The sequence below is a fragment of the Oreochromis aureus genome, linkage group 16 (assembly GCF_013358895.1).
Source record: "Oreochromis aureus strain Israel breed Guangdong linkage group 16, ZZ_aureus, whole genome shotgun sequence".
NCBI lineage: Eukaryota > Metazoa > Chordata > Actinopteri > Cichliformes > Cichlidae > Oreochromis > Oreochromis aureus.
In genome coordinates, this window is record NC_052957.1 from 31,553,328 (window position 1) to 31,562,604 (window position 9,277).

Below are 9,277 nucleotides of genomic sequence, written 5' to 3' on the forward strand. Positions count from 1 at the left end.
TATTGTGTCCTAACCTCTCTCTTTACCCATTCTAGGCCTCTATATTTGAGGCCATACAGTACTAAGCACTATTTGACAACCAGTGTTCGGGTCATTACAAGAAATGTAATTTATCACATATACTTTTAAATGTTTTAAAAGTAATGGCGTATGGTACTTAATTACTAGCTGGAGAAAGTAATTTGGTACAGCTACCACTTGTTACATTACATTCTCATTATTCTCATCATTAATGAACTGAAATGCGTCGTCAAATAATTACAAATAACAAAATAAATCTATATGCTAAAGACCCACACACCAACAAAAATCCTTTAAAATGATTTGCCCCTGTGATTCTACTTTTAAAAATGTGAACAGGCAGAAATGGCGGTTACAACCCTGATTGCTCATCACTGCTTTTGTTACATGATGAAGATCAATCCATTCAGCTTTAACATTACTCTGGGTTCTTGGCTAGCTTTGTGTTAGCATGCTGTCTGTCCAAAAACTTGCAAAGAGCCAGAGTGTCACGTCGGGTGTGGCAGACGTGTGGAGTAGTAGGGAGGACCCAAGATGCGGCAGCTCTGGTGCAGGTGAGTTTATTTAACAGAAGGAAATACAAACAGCGGTGGCGAGGGTGAACTAGAAACTAAGAAAACCTAAACTGGAAAAACTAACAGAAACTAACCGGAAACAGATATGCAGGGAGGCACAGGGAAATCCATAGGAAGACGGAGAGACGTAGGGAGACCGAGGGAAACAACACAGACGAAGCAGCAACTACAAAGACAGAAGACGTGACTTAAATACACACAGAGAAACACAGGGAGATTACACACAGGTGGTGGACACAGCTGGGAGTAATTAACAAGACGAGACAAGAGGTAAAACCGAACACATTCACATGAGACGCAGACCTTCACAATAAAACAGGAAACAAGAGATCACTACACAAGGATGCAGACAGGACACTGAAAGACAGACAGAATAAAACACATGGAACCTGAACGAAACATGAGGGCGAGATAACAAAACCTAAACCAGAAGTAATAATCATCATTATAATCATTAACAGCACTACAAGAGAATACGAGAACAAACCATAACATAATAAACCCAAAATACTGGGTCCAACGGACCCAGAACCATGACACAGAGTTCTGTTGGCAGTATAATCTGGTTTCTGCCTTGGATGCACTTTCCAATTTCCTATCACTCTCTCTTCCTTTTGTCCAATAAAATTGAAAGTAATGTCCATATCTCCACTTGTCAAAGGCTGAAGATCACTCCGCCATTTTCCTTCTTCAGCCACATAAAATGAAATCAGATAATGGTAGCAGAGGTAGAAAAAAAAATCATCTTTGTTTGTTTTTATCTTTCTATCCACCCGGCATGCAGATAACTGAAGAACCTTTATAACGCGACTAATGAAATAACTGTGACTGTAATGCAATTACTGAATTTAGTACAGCAACGTGTTAAATCACAGCACTAGTGAAAAATAAAATGTAATTACCATAACATGTTACTTTGTAACGTTTTACTCAACACTGTTCACAGCAACACTTACCCTTATAATGTTTTTATGTAAGGTAGAAAAACCATACCAGCAAAATCTTTAAAACAAAACTAAAAACAACAACAACAAACACTATAAAAGTTTGGTGACTTTGTTCCAAAGCATGGTGTTAGATTCGATTGTTTTTTCTTGTTCTCCTACAGATTTCAATTTATGATTGACACTTAATAGGAACATTTATTAACATATATCCATATATTATAATAGCACGTCTCTGAAATGAGACAGCTTAAAAATGGAAACACGTCTTTTGGGGGGATGAATCCAAACTTGAACATTTTTGGTTTGGAGTGTTGACAGAATAGCCCCTTTTTCCAGGTCAACTCGGCGCGGTTCGCCACGGTTTTCAGGGTTTTCCATTAGGTCATAGTACCTGCTCATTCGGGGTTCCAAGCGATCCAAGCAGGTACTAAAATGTGATGTCGTCAGACTGCATGCCACTGATTGGCTGGTAAGTAGCATCACTCAGTGAGTCATGAGTGTGTCTCATTCGCAAAAATTAAAAACGCCACTTTTGAAACCTGGCAACATGACTACAAAAATACAACACCGTGGTCCCTGAGTCTAATGAAACGCCACAGACTGAGCAGCAGGTATATTCTTGCCTTGACGTCCACCTTTTTTTGTAGCATTTGTGTTGCATATTAATTATGACACAGGGTGCTCGGATGCGCTGCTATTATAACAACCACGCAGGTTAGGTTGTACTGGATTGTAATGGAAAACCAGTCAATCCGAGGCGATCAGTGGTTAGTCAATCCGAGGTAAGTACTAATGGAAAAGGGGCTTATGTATGGAAGAGGTCAAGAGGGAGGTACAACAGTACAACTTTAGAAAGATCTTTACAACATGGTGGAGGTGCCATGGTGTCATGGTTTTGTACTGCATTGCAAAAAGTGGTGCTGGTGCTTTCATACCCTCCACAACATTTGAACCATTACAATGTTGCAATAGACAAAAACAGGCCAAACTATGAAAGCTATAGTGTTTACAGTTATTTTTTGTTGTTTTAACATAGGAAAAATACAATTATCCGTTACTCTTTTACTCTTTTTTTTTTAGTTAGAAATATGACCTAAAACACGATTAGCTAGCAGCTAATTCCTGCTGCCACAGTTGTATTCTGTTTCTGACAATATTTCAGGCAGTATGTGAAGAACACATTTCAACAGACAATGATATCATTTACAAAAAGAAAAAAAGACATAAGATAAGATAAGATAACTCTTTAACTGTCCTACGTCGGCACTACATATAACACAACACGACACGATATGACACATCACAACAGTTGATTACAACATGAAAACAGTTTCTGAATATCATGACCATTTAATGGTTATATTTGAATAAAAAACAAACAAACGAAAAAAACACTTCCCTTTTATTTCTATGGCATCAATAATAGTGGCCTCAACAGGAGCATACAGCCCCTTTCCGCTGTTTCCCTCGCTTAATTGCAGAATCAGACAAAAATACAGAATTACTTCAAAAAATGATTACAGAAACTGTCATTGAACTGGACAAACATAAATATCCTGGATATGTAATAATTTCCAATTTTTAGAATATGCCTAATAAGATGAACAATACATCTTATTCTCCTTGTTCTCTTAAAGAGACAGAAAGGGTTTTAACATCTGCTTGTTCAGTTTTTATCATAAACATCTTTTTGGAAAGATCTCTTTACAGTATGCTGACCTCACAGGAGCCAGGCTGCAGTATCTGTAGAGTGACAACTAATTTCACAGCTTTTCTAAACCAGGGGTAGAACATAGCATAAATCAAAGGATTTAGACAGGAGTTAAAATAATACAGGTAGATCACAATAGATGCAGATGAGCTGTTGAACAACTCGTTTCCTAAAAGTGAAACAATGTAATATGGGCAGAAACATAATAGAAACACAAGAACAAGAACACCCAGAGTCCTGGCAGCTTTTAACTCTGATTTCTTTGCTGTTAGAGTCACTGAGAGCTGCAGTGTGACAGCTGTAACATGAGAGCGCATGGCACGGGCCTGAGACACAGCCACCACAAATACTCTCATATACAAAATTACAATGACAGTAACTGGAGCAATAAAAGTCACAACAATGTCAGTGGTTCCTACAATGTAGTCTATGACAAATACACATTCTCCATAACAGGAAGTATGTTGCTCTCGTTGAAGCAGGTCGTCCTTTATAAATAGTATGTTGTAAAAAACAGAGCAGAGCCAACACAGACAGACGCAAAGTTTCACTCTTCTGTCAGTGATTCTGGTGGGGTAATGCAGAGGGTCACAAATAGCCACATAGCGGTCGACTGATATCAGCACCATAATGCCCACTGAGGCAGAGGTAATAATGAAGCATATATAATTATATATTAAACATGTGAGCTGACCAAGAAACCAACAAGCTGTGTCTCGTAGGATTTTTGCCGGCATCAACAACAGACCAATGAGAAAGTCTGAGACAGCCAGAGAGAGGAGGAGGATGTTAGTGGGTGTGTGGAGCTGTCTGAAAGAAGAGAGAGAAATATCAACAAGTCATTATTATGTGTCTATACTGAAACAATCTAAACAAAAAATTATATTACAGCTGTCCTATCCTAAAGTGTAGACAGTTGCAAGGGTAGTAGAGGATAGAATCTATAGATACATAATTATTATTATTATGTAATAGCAGTGGAGTACATTATTGTCTGATAATAGTCTACCCATAAGATATAAATTAACTTAAATTTTGTTGTAATTAGTAGTAGAGTTGTAGTTGTAGTAGCAGTAAAGCCACAGCAGAAGTTTAAAAAAGTGAATCTCTGCCTGAAGTGGGAGACTGAAACAATGACGAGCAGGTTTAGAGCCACAGTTAGCAGAGAGACTGAATACACCACAACGTAAGGGAGCAAAACTTGAGACAGGGATGTTTTAGGCTTCTTGCAGGAGATGTTGAAGAGTTGTGGAAAGCAGAGCTCTGCTTCGTCCTGGGTCTCCATCTTCAAACACCTGCAGAGAGCTGCAGCTCTGGCAGCAATGTGAGCAGAATATAACTGATCCTCACACCTTCTCTAAACTCCTCCCCTCATCATTCTCTCAGCGTCTGTTGAACATTAATGCCCCCTTCACTGCACACTGAATCCAGGCTGACCACCATACCTATTGTATTAATCTGACTAATACTTACTGACCACATCTAGCCCAATGTTCTTAGGGTTATGTTAGTTTCTGAAAATGGTACATCCCAGTAATATTAGCTAACTAAAAAAGCTGCCTTTTTTGTAAACTAATGTGCTTTTCAAAATAAAGCAGTACCAAGCCCTGTTTACACAGTCTTAGAGTAATGGCTGTAACCCTACCTGGTTGAATAAGATCATCTGTTACAAACACACTGCTGTAGAAAATACAACACGTCCATGAATCACAGACAAGGAGTTTTACTCTTTCTGAGACTCAAGTGGGATAATGCAGAGGTTCACAAATAGAAACACTCATATTTTAGCACCATGTCTGCTGCAGAAATTCCCCAGACTTGCCTGCTTAGGTCCCATTCGGAAGCCCTGTGGACAGGCTACTCAGGACCTACATGTGCACATTGGCACATTATTGCCAATAGGGTGTGGACTAGAATGTTGCACAAAAAAAGCCACTCTTAACCACTCCCTTAATCACAAGGGGTCACTGCATAGTTGATTTGGCTTTTAAGGCAGATGACCTTCCTGACATAACTGCAAATGGATTTATGTTGCCTCTCAAGCTTGAACCAGGGATCTTTTTCTTGACAGTCTTAAAATGTAAATCACTAAACTAGGGAGCAACTAGCCTTCAAAAAGTAAAAATAAAAGTTAGTCTCACTTGGACTGTAGCTTTACTGTGTAAGCCCACACAATGTGCTTACACATGGCCCACATACTGCAAAGAATGACGGCCCTTTGGTGGCCTAGATCAGGTTTGCCAGAGGTAATCCACACATGGGCCAGCACAGGACCACCAGTGTGTCTGAAACTGGCCTTGTGCTGGCCCATGTGGGCCACCTCTGGCAAACCAGGTCTGGGCCACCAAAGGGCCGTCATTCTTTGCAGTATGTGGGCCATGTGTAAGCACATTGTGTGGGCCTGATCCGGCCCATACCAATTTTGCTGTGTGGGTGTGTGTGTGTGTGGTCGTGTATTACTTATTGTTGTGGGGACACAACTTTCTTTACACACTCACATTGTGAGGTCTCGCCTACTTTATGGAGACAAATTGCAAGGTAAATCACCAATTTTAGGGTGAAGGCTTGAGTCAGGGTTAGGGTAAGGTTCAGGCAGGGACTTGTGATGGGTAGAGTCAGGATAAGTCTCCAGGAAATGAATGTAAGTTAATGTAATGTCCCCAAAAGTAATGGAAACACAACACGTGTGTGTGTGTGTGTGTGTGTGTGCGCGCGTACATGGGGTTAGGGTCAAATGTTGGATGTATTTTGGTGTTTTATTGTTCTGTGAAATGTTTACATTGTTTATTTGTTGTTTATTTATTTGTTCATCCTTGTTGTACTAATACAACTTATTATAGAATAACTTGGCATTTTGCTACCCTTGTCGCACAGTGTTGCCTTGAGGCAACAAACCAATATCTTTTTTGGGGGGGGCAGGGTGTCAAATTTTATGATTGATATATTATTAGTGACCCTAAAGCTCCCCCGAAATAGGGAGAAATATTTTTTTCCCCCAAAATTACTGTGTTTTTTATTCGTTTGTTTTTTCCTCACCTTTCTCTCCTTTTAGATTACTTAAACGATATTTTCACAGATGGAAAAATATGGCACATGGTAAATGATATAGTAATTTATTTTAACAACACCACACTGGAAAAATGTGAAAAAGATATAATATTTTTTCTTTATTCATGCTGTAATTCATTTTGTTCTGCTGAATTCTGGTGTGTGTGGTGCCTTCTCCAGTAGAGGCCAGTAATGACGCATCAGAGATTTTGTTTTCCCAGGAAAAGACTGTCAATCTATTCTTAAAGCAACCAAATGTCTTGATACAGTATTCTCCCATTAAACTTCACCTGCATATTTTTTATGTGTGTGTAATTTTCAGATTGAAAATAGGATCTCAATCATGACCAGCATTTAAACCGGAGGCAGCAGAATGACTGGTTAATTACAAACTCAAATCCCTGAAAGTGTGTAAAAAAAAACAAACAAAAAAAAAAACACCAAAAAAAACGCAGATGGAATTATTTGCACATCTCATGAACCAATATTGTATTTGTAATAGAACACAAAAAAAATACAGAATACATCAAATGTAAAATCTGAATTCTGCACTTTAAATACATCTTGTATATTTGATTCAGAATCCACTGCGGTGGTGTATAGAGGCAACATTACAAAAAAATAATGCATCATTGTCCAAAACCTTGGGGACCTAACTGTAGGTCATTTAACACATGAAAGAGTTGATTTATGCAACTGCAACTTTCCTGGATAAAATTTAGGTTAGACCATGCAATAATCTCTCTTACTGTTCAAATAATCCTTTAGTGCAGTACAGTCCTCCTTGTCATCAATATTGAGATGGCTGTAGCTCAGGAGGTTGAGCAGATCATCTACTAATCAGAAGGTTAGTGGTTTTGTCCTCTGTCTGCTCCTGCTTAAATAGCCTTGGGCAATTTACTAAACTCAGTCGCTCGTGATGTGTTTGTTGGAGTTTGAAAGCACTTGAGACATGTGTAAATGTCCTTCGAGTGATCAGTCCATTTACCATTAATCATCAGATTAGTCTACATTACAAAAACAGGTTGCTAAAAAGGGTGCTAAAAGAATAAATGAAATAAATGAAACTGAGGATGGCCCAAGATATCACTGTATCACTGTAGATATCACATATTTTAAGATTTGGGAGTTTATAATGTTCTTGTACTCTATAAATTCAAAAAGTAACAAGAATTGTTTTAAGTGGTTTCTGCTCTTATTTTAGGTTATCCTCTTTACACAAGCAAAATATGTGATGTTGACTGTACCATCCAGAGACAACATTAAATACCATTTCATTTACTCAAATGCTTCTTATAGAACTTATATACTGAAGTAAAATCATAGACATAAAACTTATATTCACTTTCAGTCCATATTTAAAAGCCTGATGCAGTCACTGTATTTCCTTTTTAAGTAAAAGTTTAATTAAATGTTAAAGAATATAGATAAAGTAAAAACATATCAATACTTATGATACCATGTGTACACATTTTGATCAATTCAAAGGCACTCTTTTGGAGATAGCATTCCAAGTTTCTACTAGACGAGATCCACACAAGAGGAAAAATGTCTGTCATGAAGTGTTGATTTTGTGGGGTATAGACCCAATCAAAATGCACTAACTAGTCTCAATATATGAGATGTGATTAAAATAATTAAAAGCATAATACATGCCTGCACACACCAGGATGACTGGTCACCCTAAGTGCAGCATTAAACTTCTACTACGGATATTTTGTAGAGTCGGATCTTATTATTTCTGCATTTTGCTGACTTCGCAGTACAGCAAAATGCAGCAGTACATGTACCATAAATGTCAAAAATAAGCAATCAGTTTATTTGTTATAAGATGAAGTCAACAAAAAGGTTGTTTTATTGTTTTTGGTTAAGATTAAGATTTTTTATTAAAAGCTGAACCTGAAAACAATTGTTTAAATGCTTTGATCTGTTTACAGAATACTTACCTCACAGGAGCCAGGCTGCAGTATCTGTAGAGTGACAACTAGTTTCACAGCTTTTCTAAACCAGGGGTAGAACATAGCATAGATCAAAGGGTTTAGACATGAGTTTAAACCAAACAGATAGGCCACAAAAGAAGCAGATGAACTATTGATGAATTCTTCTCCTACAAGAGAAACACAGTAATAAGGGCAGAAACACATTAGAAACACAAGAACAAGAACACCCAGAGTCCTGGCTGCTTTTAGTTCAGACTTTTTTGTTAGAGTCACTGGAAGGTGACTTGTGACAGCTGTAACATGAGAGCGCATAGCACGGGCCTGAGACACAGCCACCACAAATACTCTCATATACAGAACTATGATGACACTAACTGGTACAATGAAGGTTAAAATGAGGTCAACAACTCCTGCAATGTATTGAACAACAACTACACATTTTCCATAGCAGGAATTTTGTTTTCTTGTTTGATGCAGGTCATCTCTTACAAGGAAACAGCTGAAGGCAATGGAGCAGAGCCAACACAGACAAACACAGAGTTGAACTCTTCTGTCAGTGATCCTGATGGGGTAATTCAAAGGGTCACAAATAGCCACATAGCGGTCAGCTGATATCAGCACCATAATGCCCACTGAGGCAGAGGTAACAGTCAAGGACACAAAAATATACATTAAACATGTGAGCTGACCAAGAAACCAACAGGCTGTACTTCGGAGGATTTCTGCAGGTGACAATAGGAGGCCAACAAGAAAGTCTGAGACAGCCAGAGAGAGGAGCAGGATGTTAGTGGGTGTGTGGAGCTGCCTGCAGGGAGACAGAAAAATAACAAGTCCTCAAACCTCTATAATGAAACAAGCCAAAGAGCTATTAAATGTCATACAGCAGCATATTATCAACGTTAAACTGATTCAGAACATAGTATTACTTATAAGACAATGAGTATAGTATGTTTTCTGGTATCAAAGTAAAATTGATGAAATGTAAATATTCTCAAGTATAAATCTGTACATGTGAAGAATCTTTTATTACTAGCT